At 35.5% G+C, this 20580-nt stretch overlaps 1 pseudogene; it reads left to right on the top strand.

Annotated features, from left to right (window-relative positions):
- Nucleotides 1-19362: 19362 nt before the first annotated feature.
- Nucleotides 19363-19882, top strand: LOC149198797 (uncharacterized; annotated as a pseudogene).
- The last annotated feature ends 698 nt before the right edge of the window (nt 19883-20580 follow it).

A 20580-nucleotide genomic window follows, 5' to 3' on the forward strand; every position in this document is an offset into this window, starting at 1 on the left:
TTTCAAACTTAAGTTATACCCAGTTCAGATCATTACATGCGTCAGTATATAGATCTAGAATAAGCATAATTAACTATATAGAGATAGTTCATCCATTTGATCCCGATCTATCCTTAGATCTTGTTCTCCATCAACCGGTGAGATCCCTCCTTAGCTCAGATCAAGTAATGCATCATAAACCCATAACCTACATATTGGATCTCATCCTTTATCAAATATTTAAGACTTTTTCCAATTCACTTGCCTAATGATCTTCTTTTCCTTTTATAGTCTTGGGCAATACTCAATACCATGGTCCAAAACCATAAAAAATCAATACCATGGACCCAATACTTGGGTTCAACACTTTAGACGAGATACCATGGTCCAAAACCATAAGTTCAAATACCAAGGACTAAATACCATGAACCAAACTCACACTTTCCCATATGTACGCGCTTTACTCTGCATGAATGTGCGTGCATATGTATACGCGACTTCTGATAAGCCATCCCGCGTGTATACGCGCCTCGGTCACAATGAACCTGCGTATATATATTTTCTCTTCATTCTTGTAGTCTGATCATCAATTCCTTGCTGCTGACCTGTTGCATTGTTATCTGTGTGATTTTCCATCAAGGACAATACTTGTCTCATAATGCCAACAGTTACATTCTTGTGATTTGTCCTACAACCTTCAAATTAGAGGGTGCTAACATAGTGGTGACCATACTGGGGACAGAACATTTTATCTTCCTCAAAAAAGTGCATCAAAGTTCAAATCTGATTGTTGATGGTGAACAACGATTAGACACCAAAAGGTTGTACCTTTCACCTAGCAACTCCATTGTTCAAGATCCAGAGCTTCAAAGTTCAGAGCGATTCCATAACCAAAGAATCCATATTCCAAAGCATTAATGGTGATACAGGATGACAGGGTTTATGGCAAACCTTTCATTTCATGAAATTTTAAATGAATTCAGGGATGAGTTATCAGAATTTCAGTTTGATGAAGATTTTTTAAGAGCTTTGTTTCTTATTTTCAAATCAAGAAAATTTTCTCCTGAAGTTAAAATATGTGTTCTTGAGTTAGTTGCTGAAAAATATGAAAACGGCATTAAAAATTTTCATTCTCAAATTCATTCATATAATTTCTGAGATCCTAAAGAATTCTTGGAAAATCGTCCTTCTCCAAAGCAAGAGAAAATTGTACTACGTTTTGACTATCAGATTGAGGATGATTATGCTTTCAAGTATAAGACTGAAGAAGCAGTTTCATGGTTTAATATTGAGGATACAGCTAATCAATTAGTCATTGAAGGCCTAGAAGCAAATATCATACATTATTCTTTTGTTGATCCTATAGCAGATTACATGGAGGTTCTTTTCAGCTCAAGTTTTCAAACATGTTTTCTCTATAAGGACCAAATACATCAGCAGTTGCCATTATATATCACAGTTTTGATTATGTGGACACATGATCAAATTATACTTCTGAGTTTATTGACAATCAATCAAGCAGTCCATTTGTTTCTATAGTTGCTTGACTGGCTTCATTGGCATTTTTGTATTATTTATGTCAGCTTGATTTTCAACAATATAGGGTAGGTAGCAGGGTGCAAATAAGTTAAGGACTTTGAGCCTTTTTATTTAGTTTCAAATTCAGTTTGCTTCTCAACTTTCAGTTCAGTGTGTAGTTCAATGTTCAGTATGCAGAGTGGTTTTCATTTTAGTTTGAGAGTTGGCAGAACAGGTTGCATATATGGGAACAGTCCAATGGAGAAGGCATTGATCTATAAACTCAGAGACCTGCGGTCCTATAATTATAGGAAATCTGATGATTCAGATATTATTTGTTGCTCTCATGATGAAGCTTTTGGCTTGCTGACTCTCCCCGCTTCCTCTCCATTTTGCATCATCCTTTACTTAGCGTCGTGCTTTATCACCCACTTTCCTTGTTAATTCATCTGAATATTACCCCAGCATAAGCCGAATACTTGCTTTCAAATCATTAAGAATAAGTTTGTGTGACAAAAAGGTTATATATTACAGAGCTTCTGGTTTTAGAGCATTGGAATTTATTGAAATTTGCATAAAAAATAAGCCCAAAAGCTTGACTCTTGCTCCATCTCCATGCGACCTGCATTCACAATACCTAAGCCTAGCACACCTAACACCAAGTACAAGTGGGTAGCCTTGGGCTTATTTTGTCGAAACATAATGTAACTATAGGCTTATATAAACCATCATGAAGAATATTCCTTTGTGAATGTGGGATAAATTCCATAAAGTAAAATATATATATATATATATATATATATATATATATATATATATATATATATATATATATATAATCCCTATTTTTACCCCTTACTTCACAAAACCCTATTAATATAAAGTTTTGGAATTTATATTAATGCCTTACTTCACAAAACCCTATTGATATAAAGTTTTGGACTTTATATTAATGCCTATACTACCTCTTCCCCCTGCAAAGCCAACTAATGGCCCACCACGCACTAAGAATTAAACCCCCTTCATTTTTATTTGCCTCGAGATTCGTAGAAATAAATGAATGGTTAAAATTATGTTTCACATCCCAACTCATCCAACACTTAACACTCAAAAAGTATGCAAGATAAGTTGTTTTTCCAGCCCGCCTTTTTGCTACGTGGTAGCCCCACGTTCTATCGCATCCTCCAAAATAATGCCACATACTACTTGACCCCATGCGAAAACCATTAACTGTTTTGGTTTTGAATCTTATAAATGTTACGGGAATATAGGGTGGATTAATTTCAAGTGAAATACAGAGATATGAGAATGCGGTAATATTTCAGAGCTACTGGTGAAACCATACTTGAGGTAAAATTATATAGCTACAGGCAATATGAGACTAAGGTTGTGGAATGAGATTCAAAGGTAAAATGGTTTTACAGCGACACATGAAATAAAATTCACGGATGCCATGAATTTATCAGAGAAAATAAAAGGGAAAATTTCACATGAAATTAATGTACAGGTGAGCAAAGATAGCATTCATGTAAATGCATTTCACGATAGAAGATTAAGGTGAAATCAATTTACAGGCATGGTGAAATCAATTTATAGCTGTAAAATCATGTTGCAGGTGAAAGTAAAAGAGTAAAGTGAGAATAATATTCCAACCATACAAATCAACACATGGTTTTGCAAAACCATCCAGGGATTCTACAAGGGTAAAAGGAATTTACATACAGATAAAATGAATTTACACAGGAAGGAGTAATAGAAATAAAACTACACATAGTTTTGTGAATTCATGGAAAGAGAAAACAACACATGGTTTTGTAGAAATTTAATTATAAATTTTCATTTAAAATATTCTGGAAATATTATTCAAATATATATAATATTATATAATTTCCAAAATATTTTGTGACACTAATGGATGATAAAACAACAAGGCAGTCACAGGATCAACCATCAGTGAGGGAAGTCTCAGATTATCAAGTCAGAGGATCAGCAAGCAGTTGAGTGAATTACTAAGAAAAAGAGAGATACATCTGCATCTGCTAGTTCATCTGCCAGCACAGCCACAAATTTGGGTCCACATCCTACCTGCTCCCACTTCCACAGCAACAGCATTTGCATAGCACATTCCACAAGAACTATTAATCTGCAGCAGTTAGAGCTTTTTAGTTCATCTATAGTCTAAAATGTCTTGTCTGTTAGAGACAACATTTATTGTAAACAGTTTGCACTTCTACTTTTGAAGTATTAGAGGTCGATTGTTTGAGATAAGAAATATTAGTGATATGTTGGAGCATTGTAAGTTTTTTTTAAAATACTAGAGCATCAATACTAAGCAGACCATTCATAGGATTCTTGTGGCTTAAATATTGGTGATGTTTTTCTTATGTTAAAGTGTTTCACTATCATCTCTTCACTGTAATCATCTAAATTCCAATTGCAAAACAAAAATGTGATGAATAAGATTTACTTTTGAGTACCTTATTCTGGCTACTTTTGAAATCTGTATGTTTTCTACTGAAGGCCACACTAAAGAATTCTTGATTGCTTTTTAGTTCTGCCTAATTGACTAAATGCCACACTAAAGAATTCTTAATTGCTCTTTAGTTCTGCTGAAGGTTTTCATTGTTCTTCCATCATCCGCTTATTATTCTGAAAGATCCGGTAAATATTCCTAACTTGCCCTGGGTTTACTCTGTGAAAAATTGATGCAACCATCCAGTTTACCTTTTGACTCCATTGCCCAATAGATGCTAATTAAATTGAATACAATCAGTCTTTGAAAACCCAAATCAAAACCCAAGTACAATCATAACTAGTCTAAGATTTTCAGGCAACAAAGATAAATTTTACAAAGAGAGCCCTCTCTGGAATTGGAAGGGCTAGATTCCCATCCCTAAGTTGGTTTGATGTTACATTCTTGTGATTTGTCCTACAACCTTCAAATTACAGGGAGATAATAGATACAATGGAGGATGAATATTTATTTCAATACTAAATAAGAGAATTTGGTGAGAAGGCATACAATAGTATATGGTGTAAAATTGTATTTATAAAATAAGATAATAGAAACTATCAAAAAGCGAAAAATACATTTTATGATATCTATCTACGATATCGACATGTTATCAATTGCTCGAAGGATGTTGTTGCATTCTATTGTGAAATGCAAGCTTTCTTCTTTCATGATAACACATTTCAACCATGGTATTCCTTTAAATGTTTTTATCTTCACTGATAGTGTGAAGATGTGATATGTCCATAGTGCTTTGGAGACAATTTCCTTGATTAGATCAGATCCAATTTCCTTGATTAGATCTGGATCTGAGGATAACAAATAGAATTCCTTGGCATTAATCCCAAGAATTGTAGATGTTGCATCTTCGAAAGCAACAGTTGAAGCTAACTCACCAGTGTGATCTTGTATGTCGATCTTAAGTAAGTATATGTAATCACAGTCAGTTACTTCAGCATTGCATTTTGGGAAAAACCACATGCCTGTATTTTGTGGAATAAGTTTTTTCATGCATTTTTTCCCATCAACGATGGACGGGCAAGAAATTTAGTAAAAACTGTCCATCCATTTTTTTGTTATTGTGCCCTTCAGTTGGAAGAATGTTGGTTTCTCTGAGGAATCCATACTATAAATATCAACAATTGTTATTTTTTGGTTGATGGCCAAAAGGAGTTGAATATCTTGTTGTCAAGGATGTAGAAGTTGTAGTGGAACCTTCTTTTTTAAACCATGACTTTAGCGTGTGGGCCTCTTCAATGTTAGGATCTACAAGAATAATGGATCTTGTTATAGTGCCGACATTTTTTCCATTAAATTCTCTGACACGGGAAAACTAGATTGCAATGATGGGGTTATTTCCTGCAGCACATAAGGAGGATATTTCTTATGATACAGCATCAAAATTTCCTCCCCAAAAGATTGCATCCATGCTATACCCAGACATGTCTTGAAGTTGTAGTGTTTTTTTAGTAACTTTAGAGTCGTCTTTTCTATGTATAGTGCACGCACTGGAAATGTCAGTGACAATACCAAGAACATCAACAATGGAGTTGACGTTTGTTGTTCTGATATCATTAATTGATTTTATATTGAATTGCACCATTGGCTTGTGTTTTTTTCACTAGAAACATGCTCTATGGTAGATGTTTCCTTTAAAAAAAATTCTCAGTCATTATTTAAGTGGTTGTATTGCTTATTAGCCATTTTCACATTCCCTTTAGAGACCATGTAGGCATTTCCAAGTTGGATTTTGTCAAAAAAATAATCGGCGACATTGTTGAAACAAGTAATATGTATTTCTCCACATTTTGTATTGAACAGGTCAAAGACAAACACTTTACCGAGTCTATATTAATTCTGAAATTGTCGAAGAGTTTTTTTTCTTTGAACGTTTCCTTTTATGCACCAATTTGAATGGTAAGGGTTTATTGCTTTGATGGGAATTTGGACTAGCATGACGGATGCAGTTGGAGTAGTTGGAAGAGGGCATTTCCTTTTTTATGAAGGATCTTGGTTCGATGAGGAGGGAGTGTCTTCTTCAAAAGTGATCGGGATACTCAAATTTTTTGGATTACCAATTAAGGGTGCAGATGAAGCAGAAATCTCGAAGTCTATTAGCATTATAGACCTACATGGTAAATGATAGTCATATGAGTAATTGTTAGAGTCGGAAGTGCTATCAACAAAAATTTTAAAGTTGAAATAAGAAATTTATAACAAACTTACATTGATGGACCAATAGTTGAAGTAGTCCAACTTTTAACATGTATAACAGAACCCTTTTGCAGCAAGCTTGTTGCTACGAGGTCATTGAAATCTGTTGGAAGCATAAGGTGTTTCATATGTGTGCCATCAGAGATGGCAGTGCGATATCGTGGAGTTGAACTTTGCATTGATTGAATGGGTTCAAGTTCAACAATTTGTAGGAATGGTTGAATATGAGTTGATCTAGAGAGCATTGAGAAAATAGCATTCTCAGTAAGGTTTGTTGTCATTTTCTGAAAGTAGAGATAACAAAATAAGTACTATACAGAACAAAACTCATAAATGTGGTTTTCCTCGTGTAAGATGTTTAACATTCATAACATTCCTATAACACTACATGAAAATTTATGAACTAAGGGGCAGGAAGCATGTTCATTTTGTTTGTAATTGAGTGGTTATCTAGGCTTGTAAACATAAAAATGAAGAGATTTATGACAACAACTTCCATATGATCATTCTCTTTCAAACATAGTTAAAACTGTAAATTGAAAATTTCATAAACCTACACATGTTAGAAACAATCAGACAGGCGCAACATACTTAAAACTGTAAATTGAAAATTTTAGAAACCTACGCATGTTAGAAACAATCAGACAGGCGCCCTAGCACCCGGTGATAATATTCAATAAACCTATGTTGATTTCATAGGAAATTAGAATAAAACCACTCCAAGTCTTCATTTTTGGAGGGAAAATTAGTGGATGGGAAGCATTAGAAATGAGCAGTACCTTTTATCAGGCTTGTGACGTGATGGTCATCTATGCCTACTCAGCTATTAATGGTTGATGGTTTTAACTTTTACCTAATTGTAAGGAAATTACCTATGTATCATAACTTCAAAATGCATGCAATAATATCTTTTTGAGTATTCAGAGCAAAAAATGTGAAATAAAAATACACAATGTTTCAGAGCAAAACGTATAGTATTTCATAGAACGGAAAAGAGAGGTTGCAAAGGAAACGTCGTAAGGCATAAAGTGATGAAATCCATTATCCATGTAGTTTCTATTGTTTATGTGAACATGTTATGGTATATTATTTTAAGATTTATTGTTTTTAATTTTTAAACAAGTTTGAGGGACACAAGATTGCATAACATATGATATTTTTTTTCATTTATGCTATTTTTCCATATGCTACCTATTTGTGGCGTTGTTTGTAACTTCCATATGATCATTATCTTTCAAACATAGTTAAAACTATAAATTTTATTGAAAATTTCATAAACCTACACATGATAGAAACAGTCAGATAGGAACCCTAGCACCCTAGCACCCGGTGATAATATTCAATAAACCTATGTTGATTGCATAGGCAATTAGAATAAAACCACTCCAAGTCTTCATTTTTTGGAGGGAACATTAGTGGATGGGAAGCATTAGAAAGGAATAGTACCTTTTATCAGGCTTCTGATGTGATGGTCATCTATGTCTACTCAGCTATTAATGGTTGATGGTTTTAACTTGTACCTAATTGTAAGGAAATTACCTATGTATCATAACTTCAAACTACATGCAATAATATCTTTCTGAGTATTCAGAGCAAAAAATGTGAAACAAAAAATACACAACATTTCAAAGCAAAATGTATACTATTTCATAGAACGGAAAACAGAGGGCTAGAAATTTTTAAGAGTACATTCTTATAAGATGATTGCAGAGACTACAGATATGATACAACATAGAATGTGGAGCCTACAAGTTACATTTTGTTCAAAAGATAAAGCTTAAAAAAATTCTTCAATTTCTCTCCTTTAAAAATAATTAAACATCATTGAATATTTTAACAGAAAAATGTTAAGATGCATTGATGTGTCCTTTTCAAGTGATGCATTTTATCATGCTTACAAATATATGCAGACTTACCTGCACAATAACATTTACTGTGTGCATTATGTCAATGACCTAAATATCAACATATCTATTCAATTTTTCTAAATGTTGTAAACAACCAAAATTCTGGAAATATTCGTAAATGTGTACAAATATTTATAGGCACACTCCCTATACCTCAAGCTTTTTGGTTTCAGCTTCAGCTTTGGAAGTCTACAGATTTATCCAAGCTTCAATTCTTGCTTCTTCTCGCTGATATCTGAAATTTACAGACAACCTGAATGCTCAAACATTTTGTTGTGAAAATTATAGATAACAAATGCTAGCAATCTCTGAAAGGGCTATTTTATACTATTGTAAGCTAATTTTGATGATGATTTTGTGGCAAAATAAACTAAAGTAATATCTAGAAGAAAGTTGTGTACTTCAAATTTCCTTGTTTTGGTTTCTAAAGTTGAGATAGGGCCAACAGGATGATGATAACTTTAAGGTCAAATAAGCCTAGGTGATATCAATTGGTTTGCATATGATAAGTGAGATTTGGAATTCTCATTGTTAGCTCAAAATATCATCCACTCTTTGATTAATGGCCCACAAAAAATACTAATTCAGGATTTTTTTTTGTGCAAAGGAGACAAAGGCCTCTCTATTTGAATAATGTGCAGAGCTGAAGGAGAAATGACAAATCACATGTTCAACGATTGCAAAGTAGCCTATTCTTTATGGGACAGAGATGCAAACCCTCTTTAGAGTGTCGGATAGAGTCTATGAATACATAACCATACCCTAATTTGTTGTACCCATATCCCCATGACCTCCTACTTTACAATGATATTTTTCATGCCCTCCAGAAATAGATCAAAAATATTTTGTCCATGGAGAATCATGCCTATTCCCAAATACACCAATGCAACAAGGCTTTACAGCCAATCTGGTAACACTTGTTGGCCTTCTCAACTACTACCAGTGTTTCAACATTCAAATCATGTTATTTCTACATATTAAGAAAAACACCAACTACCCGCATTTAAAAAGAGAGTTCATCCAGTCAAAGTTTTGTGTTAAGAGATTAAATTAAGAGCAAAAATCCCCTTCTAATTAAAAGAATTATCATACTTATGGAAAACACAAACACAACCAGACAATTGACAAATTGTAAGAAATTATGGTTGCAACAACTTTTGTAAAAAAATATATTGTTCGTTATCCTCTAAAAAATTCAGAAATCAAATGTGAAATAAAAGTAATTTGCATCAGTCACGTGAAGGCTCTAACGCATAAACAACAAATCAATCATAAACAATCCTCGTGTTAACCATCTTAAATTAATTTTAAGTTTAAATTTTAAAAAGTTTGGATCTAAGGAGGGTGTTGGAAAATATGGCCTCCCAAATTGAAATGGAAAAATAAAAGCATTGAGAATTCCATGCAAAAGGTTTTGATTTCTCTCCATCTCTAGTGTGATTTCAAGCTCCTCCAGATACGTCTCTGCACTTTTTGGCTAGTGATGTTAATAATTATTTCACTACCTTAAAACTACACAACAACTTTAGCCTCCAATGATGTTTTTGTTTCACGTTTACCCAAATTGGATTCTTAGTCGATTGTTTCTCTTTCTCCTCAATCAATGTATATTTTCCTCGAGCTTCTTAATGTAATGATCTGTCAAAAAAAAAAACCTGAAAATAATCTAGGCAGATGGTACTATTAAACACTTTTGTAGATATAATATAAGCTTAAACCTTGAAAGACAATATAAGCCTTGGAAGAAGCCTTTTTAAGGGGGCAACAAAGATTTGATTCAGTGTTTAGAGTCACTGAGAATGAGGCAGAGGGATTACCTAAATGGTTAGAATCTAAGTGTATGGAGTACATTGTGTTAGTTGGAAAGTGAGGCAAGCATCCATTCATTCAGAGGCCCACAACCAACAGTTGGTCACTTGGGGAAACCAAATGGAAAATCTTCGAGACTTGTTATAAATGCTAGTATTCAAACCCAAAACCTGACTAACCCTCAACATCCCTCTCATCTCAAGTGCCCAGCTTGTTTGTACGTTTGTTTGTTAGTCCAATTGAGGAGAAACAAATCTATCCTCTATGATCCAGAAGAGGACGATAGAGGTTTTCCATTATTGGAAAGCGTGTATCTAGACAAAGGCAAAAATTTTGAATAATTAATAGACATGGTCATTAATGTTTGTCCTAACATGGTCAGCTTTAGAGTAAATATTTGTTTTGGAATGGGATATAAAGGAGTTTGATACCTTTTGCATTAAAGAAAGAATCAAGAAAACGTTGAAAAATTACGGTTGCAAAGAGGAGGAATAGATGTTAGGATATTCCGACACATAGGATATAGTTAAGTTCAACTTGGTCTAGTATAGAGTTAGGTTAGAGTTAGGTAAAGTGTGTTTCTTTACCGTTGTACATTTTGTAACTTACAATCCGACGGTCACGATATGTAGTGATCCGACGGTTCACTCTCACCTCGGTATTACCGACACTTGATCCGTGGCTTGACACCCGATTGGTCCATGAGTTCTATTTAAAGCGCATGGAGGGTCATTGTTCGGGCAATCCGTGCATGAGAGAAGCTTATGTAAATTTTCATTCTTTGATTAATAAATTGCCTGTAGTACCCACGTTGGGACAGGCCGTGGACTGTTTCCCTCCTTGCACTCTGAGGGTTTTAACCACGTCAAAAATATTGGTGTATTGATTTGAGATCTGGTTGTGAGCGGTGTCCTTTTGGTATTCTTTCTGTGGAACTTACCCTGTAAATTCTTACATGGTATCAGAGCGATTTGAGGGCCGCGTCCGTTGGTGATCCAAATCTGAAGCCGGTAGAACTGCATGCGGCTGTCATTTCCTAGATCTGTTGTTTCTGACTGCTTTCGGGCCGAGAGGACTGCTCTGTTGCGTTCGGAGCATCTGTTCCAGTAAGGAACCCCTTTCGTTTCATGCGAAAAGGTTTCCGGTAGCCCTAGCTGCGTCATTTTTCAGATCGGGAGGTATACAGTGTTTTTTTTGCAGTTTACTGTTAATTTCTCTCTGCTTATTTCGGTCTCAGTTTATTTAGCCTTTTTTTTAACCAGATCTATACCTTTCATTTCTGCGTATGCTCTTTGCCCTGCGACTCTGTGCGATCTGGGCAAATCAGAAACAGAAAGGAAGGATTTTTCTCATGCGTATGCTCTTTTCCCTGCACCTTAGTGTGATCTCGGAAAATCAGAAACATTGAGAAAAATATTTAGTTTTTCGGCTAAAGCTAACCTTGAGATTTATTTTTTTAAATTTCTAGTTTTTTGGCTAAAGCTAACTTCGAGCCGCAAGGTTCGTTTTTTTTTGCATATTCGTGTTGGGTTTTGTGTTTTGTGTTTTGTAGGGAAAAAGAGCTTTCTCAAGGCAAGCACGCAAATCGAGCCCCCCCCCCCCCCCCCCCTCTCTCTCTCTCTCTCTCTCTCTCTCAAATATTTTGTATAGATCAATTGGTTCAAAGCTATTTTTAGAGAGTAGAGGTCTTGGGTTCAAGTCTCCATTTTGTGGGGGCGGATTTTTTCATTCCCGCACATTCGCGCATTTTTCCGGCATCGTCAACAAGTTTTTTTTCAAAAAGCCATAACTTCTTCATCCGGAAGCCTTTTTCAGAGCCGTTTTTTTTAAAACCGCCTATTTTTTCGAGATCTATCCGTTGGTACACTTACTTTCAGCATCTTCAGCTTCAGTTTTGTTTAAAAAAAAATGGAAAGTCCATGCCAAGTCATTCTTGACAGCACTAACTACTTCCAATGGGTAGAATACATGGAAGATTTACTTAGAAGTAAAGGTCTCTTCAGAATAGCCACAAACCAAGAGAAGAAACCCGAAGATGAAGACAAGGCGGCAAAATGGGAAAATAGACAAGATCAAGCACGTGGTTTGATAGGGATGTCTATTTCTCCTGATCTTAGATTCCACATTGCAGGACTTGAGACTCCTCATGAAGCATTAGAAAAACTTGCTAAAGTTTTTGGGATTAAAAATGAAATTAGATCCCATCAACTTGAAAATGAGCTGCTTACTTTGGATCCTAATAATTTTTCTTGCATTGAAGATTTCTTGTCAAAATTCAAGACCCTTAGATATCTCTTGGAAGGTGTTAAAGTTAAGAAAGATGATGGTAACCTTATTTATTCCATCCTTACTAAGTTAGGACCAGCCTACTCTGTATTTGTTTCCACTTTCCATTCTACAAGAGAAGCTTTCATTTGTCAAGGACAAGAATACAAGGCCCCTTCCTTTGACTCCTTTTGTGATTCCTTAATAAGAGAACAAGAAAAACTCTTACACCTTGGTCTTCTTAATCTTGGAAACTCTTCCACAAAAGCGTTAGCCGCCCAGCAGTATCCAAATTCAAAGAATCCTAAGAAGTCATATCCTCAAAAGAATGGTCCTAAACCATTTCAGCCTCAAAATGAAAGATCATTTCAGCAAAATGATAAGCCCAATAAAAACAAATGGAAGAAGACTGATAGACATTGTAACTTTTGTAATCGAGATGGCCACTTAGAATCTAAATGCTTTAAGAAGATGGAAGCCTTGGAAGCCGCAATGAAGAAACATAACATCCATCTGGAGCCTACTTCAACTTCAACTTCCGGAACGGCACTTTCTGCATGTCATCGTCAATCATCTCAGTCTGGTTATGCATTAAATGTATCTTCTTCTTCTTCTCATTCTCATGAGTGGCTCATTGATTCTGGAGCCTCTTGTCACATGGCCAAAAACCAAGCCATGTTTTCTTCTTTAAATGATTGTAACACCAAAAATATATATGTTGGTGATGATAGATCTCTTAATGTTGTAGGGACTGGAACTGTTCATCTAGACAATGGTCAGTTCAATGATGTATTATGTGTTCCAAACTTATCCTGCAACCTTCTATCTGTCTATCAGATAACTCATTCAGGTGAAGGTAAAATTGTTGAATTTTCACCTCATGATGTTGTAATCAAGGATCTAAAAGATCCTAAACAGATTCTAGCTACTGGTCTTGCTGATGATTCCAAAAGGTTGTATAAGTTTCACAACTTTGGGTCATCCCATCTTCCCTCAGTATTTGTTGCTCATAATGATGAAGTGAGCAAACTTTGGCATGAGCGGTATGGTCACTTAAACTATCGCTCCCTTCAGCATCTATGTAAAGAAAATATGGTGACAGGTCTTCCTATGGTATCTTGCAAAGATGGTGTTTGTTCCGGATGTGTACTCGGAAAACATCATCGGGACAGTTTTGACAAACGTGCCTCTTGGCACGCCTCAGCCCCTTTACAGCTTGTGCACAGTGATTTATGTGGTCCTCTTCCTGTTGCTTCATTCTCTGGCTGCAAGTACTTCTTAACTTTCATTGATGATTTCTCCAGACGCACTTGGGTATACTTCTTAAAACTCAAGAGCGAAGTATTTACCACCTTTTTGGCCTTCAAAGCATTTGTTGAAAAACAATCTGGACATCAAATTCTTAAGCTAAGAACTGATAATGGTGGAGAATATGTTAAAAATGCATTCATCAACTTTTGCACCGAAAATGGAATTCAAATGCAACATACTGTTCCATACACTCCACAACAAAATGGTGTAGCTGAAAGGAAAAATCGCACCTTAAAGGAAATGGCTAATTGTATGCTGCAATCTAAAGGACTCAGTCTTAGTTTTTGGGCCGAAGCAATTAATTGTGCAAATTATATAATCAATCGCACTCCTACTAAGGTTCTAGAGAATATCACTCCAGAAGAAGCTTGGAGTTCCATTAAACCAGATGTAAGTCACTTTCGTGTGTTTGGAAGTGAAGCATGGGCCCATATTCCAGATGAAAAGCATAAAGCTTTAGAACCTAAGAGTGAGAAATGTACTTTTGTTGGATATTCTGAAGATGTAAAAGGTTATAGACTTATTCCATTTAAGTCCAAAAATGTTATCATTAGAAGAGATGTAAAATTTGATGAAAATAAATCGGCCTGCGAGCCTAGTCCGGCGGATGTGCCACCTCTTCCTATCTCTTCTATCTTTGAAAACATTTCTTCTTCTGATGATGAAAGCGAGGATGATAATCCTCCCCCACCTTCTCAGGATCCTCAACTTCCAAGATGGGTCCGTGCTACTCGGGATGCAGCAGGTGATCTTGCCGGTGATCCTACAGATCAGCGACGTACACGTTCTCAGTTTGAAAGAGCCTCTTCTTTACTGGCTCAAGCTCCAGTAAATCATGATCCTGACACTTTTGCAGAAGCTTCAGGCCATCCACATTGGGAAGCAGCTATGAATGAAGAATATCATTCATTGATGACAAATGATACATGGGATCTTGTTCCTCTACCAAAGGGACGCAAACTTGTTAGATGCAAATGGGTTTACAGAACCAAGTATGGACCAGATGGGAAAGTTGATAAACATAAAGCTCGTCTAGTTGCTAAGGGCTTTTCACAGGTTGAAGGCATTGACTACACTGAAACCTTCTCTCCAGTTGCCAAAATGAACTCTATCCGCCTTGTTCTTTCCCTTGCTGCCTCTTTAAAATGGGAAGTCCATCAAATGGATGTTAAATCTGCCTTCTTGCATGGGGACTTGCAGGAAGAAATCTATATGGAACAACCCATTGGCTTCATACAAACAGACTCCAGCCTCGTTTGTCGACTTAAGAAATCCCTTTATGGCCTCAAGCAAGCTCCTCGAGCTTGGTATGCCAAAATGGATAGCTTTCTTTTAGAATCTGGCTTTTCTAGGTGTCATTCTGACAATACTGTCTACACCAAGAAAGTGGGCAACTCTCTCATCATCCTTGTTCTTTATGTTGATGATCTTATTCTTACTGGTAGTGATCCCAACCTTATAAACCATGTGAAGTCCAGCCTTAAAAAGAAATTTGAAATGACAGACTTAGGACACTTACACTATTTTCTCGGTCTTCAAGTCTTGCAATCCCAAGAGGGTATTTTCCTTTCCCAGTCCAAGTATGCTTGTGATATTCTTCGTCATTTTCACATGGAAGACTGTAAGCCAGCCCCTTCTCCCTTTCAGTCTGGAGTCAAACTTTCAGTCTCTTGTACTTCTCCTGAAGTTGATGCTACCTTATACCGTCAACTTGTCGGAAAACTCTTGTATTTAACCCATACTCGTCCTGATCTTTCCTTTGCTGTTGGCCTTGTTGCTCGTTTTATGCAAAACCCCCGTGAAAGTCATTGGAAAGCAGCTAAAAGAATACTTCGTTATGTTCGAGGTACAGTACAGTTTGGGATTCATTACAGTGCCAAAGCAGCTCCTCTGTTAGTTGGTTTCACTGATTCTGATTGGGCTGGTGACCTTGATGATCGGAAGTCTACTGCCGGTTATGTCTTCACTCTTGGTTCAGGACCTATTACATGGGCTTGTAAGAAACAGGCTGCCATTTCTCTTTCGTCAGCAGAAGCAGAGTATCGTGGTGCCGTGGAAGCTAGTAAGGAAGCCTTGTGGCTTCGTCAGATCCTATCAGAGTTTGGCTTTGAGCAGCAGCATCCAACCACACTTTGGTGTGATAATCAAAGTGCCATTCAGCTATGCAAAGATCCAGTCCAGCATCAGCGCAGCAAACACATTGAACTACACATGCACTTCATCAGAAAGCTCATTCATGACCATGTTCTTGAAGTGCAATATTGTCCAACAGATGATCAGGTTGCAGACATCTTCACAAAGGCTCTCACAGAGGCGAAGTTCACTAAACTTCGATATATGCTTGGAGTTCAGGAAGTTGTCACTAAGGGGGGATAGGCTCTAGTGCCTCCTTCCTTCTCCTATTGTGTCATATTTGTAAATCCTTCAATCCTATCCCAAGTTGTTCTTAAGGGGGGATGTTAGGATATTCCGACACATAGGATATAGTTAAGTTCAACTTGGTCTAGTATAGAGTTAGGTTAGAGTTAGGTAAAGTGTGTTTCTTTACCGTTGTACATTTTGTAACTTACAATCCGACGGTCACGATATGTAGTGATCCGACGGTTCACTCTCACCTCGGTATTACCGACACTTGATCCGTGGCTTGACACCCGATTGGTCCATGAGTTCTATTTAAAGCGCATGGAGGGTCATTGTTCGGGCAATCCGTGCATGAGAGAAGCTTATGTAAATTTTCATTCTTTGATTAATAAATTGCCTGTAGTACCCACGTTGGGACAGGCCGTGGACTGTTTCCCTCCTTGCACTCTGAGGGTTTTAACCACGTCAAAAATACTAGTGTATTGATTTGAGATCTGGTTGTGAGCGGTGTCCTTTTGGTATTATTTCTGTGGAACTTACCCTGTAAATTCTTACAATAGATCTATAAAGAATTGCCAAGGTTGATAGTTGGTAGTCATAACTAAATAACTAGTAACTAGTCAATTCTGTTATGGGCGGATATGCTTGCGAATAGGAACCCATCCTAGAAAAAATGCCCTCTGTTAACAAACTAAAGCCTATTCCGTCAAATGGAAAATATTCAAGACTTGTTATAAAAGCCAGTATTGTCAAACAAAAGCAACAAATAAATGGCAAAACTTTGAATAATTAATAGGCTTGGTCATTAAAGTCTATCCTAACATGGTCAGCTTTAGAATAAATATTTGTTTTGGAATGGGATGTAAATGAGTTTGATACCTTTTGCATGAAAGAAAGAATCAAGAAAACGTTGAAAAATTGGGGTTGCAAAGAGGAGGAACAAATCTATATAGAACAGTCAAATCCATTATTCGTGATCTAGGTCTGCTATGTGTCTCTATGTGAAGGAAAAAATAGTTATCCTTCAAGCAGTTAGTAAAGATAAAAAATGCCTGTGTCAAACCATCAAAAGTTATACTCTACTGAAACAGAATCATTATTTGAAAAAAAAATCAATGCTACAAATCCAAGAATACACAGGAACTAAAAAAAATGTAGCAATGCCATCACTAAAGGAAGTAAGAACAATCTCACAAGCTCTTCTGGTTGATGATGTGAGTCTTTTGGAAAAATGGTTGTGCTAGACAAATTACTCTGGGACATTAGTAAGGACAAAAATGAGTTTTTGGCAGAGAATAAGCAGTGCTATCAATTTTTGGACAGTTCACAAAATCTGTTTTTCTGATCTTCTTTTCTCTTGACATTACTTTTTCTTGACAACATTCCACTAGAAGCATCTAAACTTAAAAACATATGCAAACATGTGTAATGTGTAATTTATTTATTAGGAAATGTTCAATATGAAAGTTGAAAATTGTTGCCAACAAAAACCTAAGAGGGGCATTTATACTTTGAAATGTTTCTCGCAAAAAGAACATTTTAGCAACAAGTTATGAAGTTCCAGTTTTTTGAAGTTGCATCCACATGAAAACCAAGATAGAAAAAAAAATATTCTATAAACATTTTTTATCTTCATACTTTTTTCCAAATGAGGTTGTATTCTTCCAACTTGAAGTTGTCATCAGGGGATTTTTGAGGTCTAAAATGGGCCTCATAAGGAAATTATAAAACAATAGTAGAAATAATAAAATAAGATTACATTATATCATCAAATTTTAGATTGGGAAAAAAAACAAACTACTTTTTCAACTTGTATTTTAAACTTATCTCCCTTGAGTTTTTACTCAAATTTCGAGCGAGAAGACTTGTTGGATGCAAAATTTAATTCCTCATCCAAGGAGTATCCATGTTGCATACTTTTGATGGAACCTACTACATGAAAAATGTGATTGCAATCACGTTTTTTCATGTATTTCTCATTTTGCGTGTAGCAGGTTCCATCGAAAGTATGCAACATGGGTACTCCTTGAATGAAGAATTAAATTTTGCATCCAACAAGTAATCCCGCTGAAAATTTGAATAAAAACTTAAGGAGATAAGTTTAAAATATGAGTTGAAAAAGTATTTTTATTATTTTTTAATAATTTTACTTTTTTACTCCAAAAATGGTGAATCATCCCCCATGGTTGACATCATCATCTTGAATCCTATTGGTTCTTATAAAGTTTATTTTGGTTGTACATTTTTCTTAGGAGGCCCATTTTAGACCTCAAAATTCCCCTAATGATTCTTTCTCTGTAAGAGCATGTCCTCAGAGAACAAAATATACAAAACATGTATATTCTCATTGAAGGGCTTTTCAAAGTGATAGAAATTGTTAATCATTGAAAAGCAAAGTAACTAAAAAACAATGTTTTATTAAATGAAATGTAGGGCCTTCTTCGTTTTGTACACAATTTCCAACCAACCAATGTCCAAATCTCTTATTATTTCAATATTTGAATAGCTATTGCGATGGTTCATGTTTATCAATTTGGGGATTTATGCCACAAAATTAAGGAAATGTTCGAAATTTGTTGCTCAAGTAACGTATTCTCAGTATCCACCATAATGATTGTGAACTCGTGTGGATTGCATTTCATTAAATGATGAATGGTTGATGTCGCTTAATTCTTTTTGTATATTTCATATATTTTGACTTGTATTTCATTAAATGATGAATGGTTGATGTCGCTTAATTATTTTTGTATATTTCATATATTTTGACTTGTTATATCTATTTCATATTAGTATATTTTGATTTGCTAACTTTTCTTACTACATGTCACGATGCAAACTTGTAATAAGTGTCTAGTTGGCACTATCTTCGGGCAGGTTGGAATCATTCATGGTTCATGGTTCCAACCTGCTTGGTGATAGTTTTTTCCATTTCTGAGCTAGCAAGCATTCTCCAAGAATTTGCATGGTTCTTATTATTATAGTTGACTAAACCTAATATTTACATATTAAAATGGAGTCATTTAATCTAGTAGCAAATTGTTCTCCTGAAATCTAGCCATATAGAGAGTCATGGTTCTTATTTATTTAAAACTAATTGAATTTTCTATAATATTATTATATTTTCACTTGAAAAGAGCATTATTTCTCAACAAAATTAATTTACACCTATTTGAATCCATGTATAGCATTCATTAAAAGATCCATGATTGATGTCTCTTAATTCTTTTAGTATATATCATATATTTTCATCTCTTGTTAATTTACACTTATTTGAATCCCTGCATAGCATTTCATCAAAATATCCATGATTGATGTCTCTTAATTCTTTTAGTATATATCATATATTTTCATCTCTTGTGAACTTAGTCATCAAACCATGTTCTATGGCTACGTGTGAAGTTTTTTTGGAGAAGGGAGGGAAAATGAGCTCTAAAAGTCAATCTTCTTAACCCACATTCAAACACTCAACATCCAACTTCATTTGATATGACCATGCAGTCAGGTCTCACAACGGATCAACTTATGCCAAAGGATTAACCTCTTATGGCCCAAGCATCATTGATGCAAGGAGTACAACACAACTTTGGTCCTTTTGCAACAAACAAGTTATTAACAATGTACCCCAGTCCTCTACTAGTCTTGCAACAAGTGGGTTCCCTGCAACTCCTCTACTAGTCTTGCAACAAGTGGGTTCCCTGCAACTATTGTGAATTCTATGGATAAACACCACCAAGGTCAGCCACTTGTTTCCAATGCAGGCGAAATGGGAAACTTTGGAGGAAATATATTTGGCATGCTGCAAGGGAGAAGTTTCAAGGGCTCTCAGGCTGCAAGCTCACAAGATATTCAAGGCACCATAGATCTCATGTATAGGTCCTTGGAAACACAAACTAATCATTCTCATGATCAACCTGGCATGGTGCACCAAGGAAGCAAACAATTTACTAATGTGCAGTTGTTGAGGTCTTTTGAATCATCTATTTATGACACTCATCAATTGTTGTAGTTCTAATATGTTTGTTCTTACAACGCATTTTCATTGTCCTCAGAGTTGAAGATAATTGTTAGAACTTCATTATGACAATTATTTGTACCATCTAGAAGTAGGCAATTTCTTTCAATTACTATTGCTTATTTAATTGTCATCATGTTGGTTGTGTTTGTTATCTTTATCTAGATTACAATATAATACTCACATGGATATTGCTAATTTAGATCAATATGGAAATATCTTATGTGGATGTTGCATCAATTTATTGATCACATTGGATAGGATGAACTCAGGGAATGGGTTTGTAACTTGTCCCTTTATTCTTGTTCTTGAATTATATCATATATTTTCATCTCTTGTTAATTTACACCTATTTGAATCCATTGATGTCTCTTAATTCTTTTAGTATATATCATATATTTTAATCTCTTGTTAACTTAGTCATCAAACCATATTCAATCAGTACATGTGAAGTTTTTTTTGGATAAGGGAGGGAAACCAAGCTTTGAAAGTCAATCTTCTTAACCCACATTCAAACGCTCAACATCCACACCTTCTTGTGTCATAGCTTCATTAATACTGACATTTCTTTTCTATAGTTTCATGTCAGCCTCCATGACTTCTTCGACTTCATTTACAATTTGGTCCCAAGCCCCTACAACTCCTAGATTATTGTGGGATCGCCATGAAAATGAAGTTGGCAAAATGCTCTA

Source organism: Pinus tabuliformis, chromosome 2_1, assembly GCF_031772625.1.
Source record: "Pinus tabuliformis cultivar Carrire ecotype Pingquan chromosome 2_1, CPIR1, whole genome shotgun sequence".
Lineage (NCBI taxonomy): Eukaryota > Viridiplantae > Streptophyta > Pinopsida > Pinales > Pinaceae > Pinus > Pinus tabuliformis.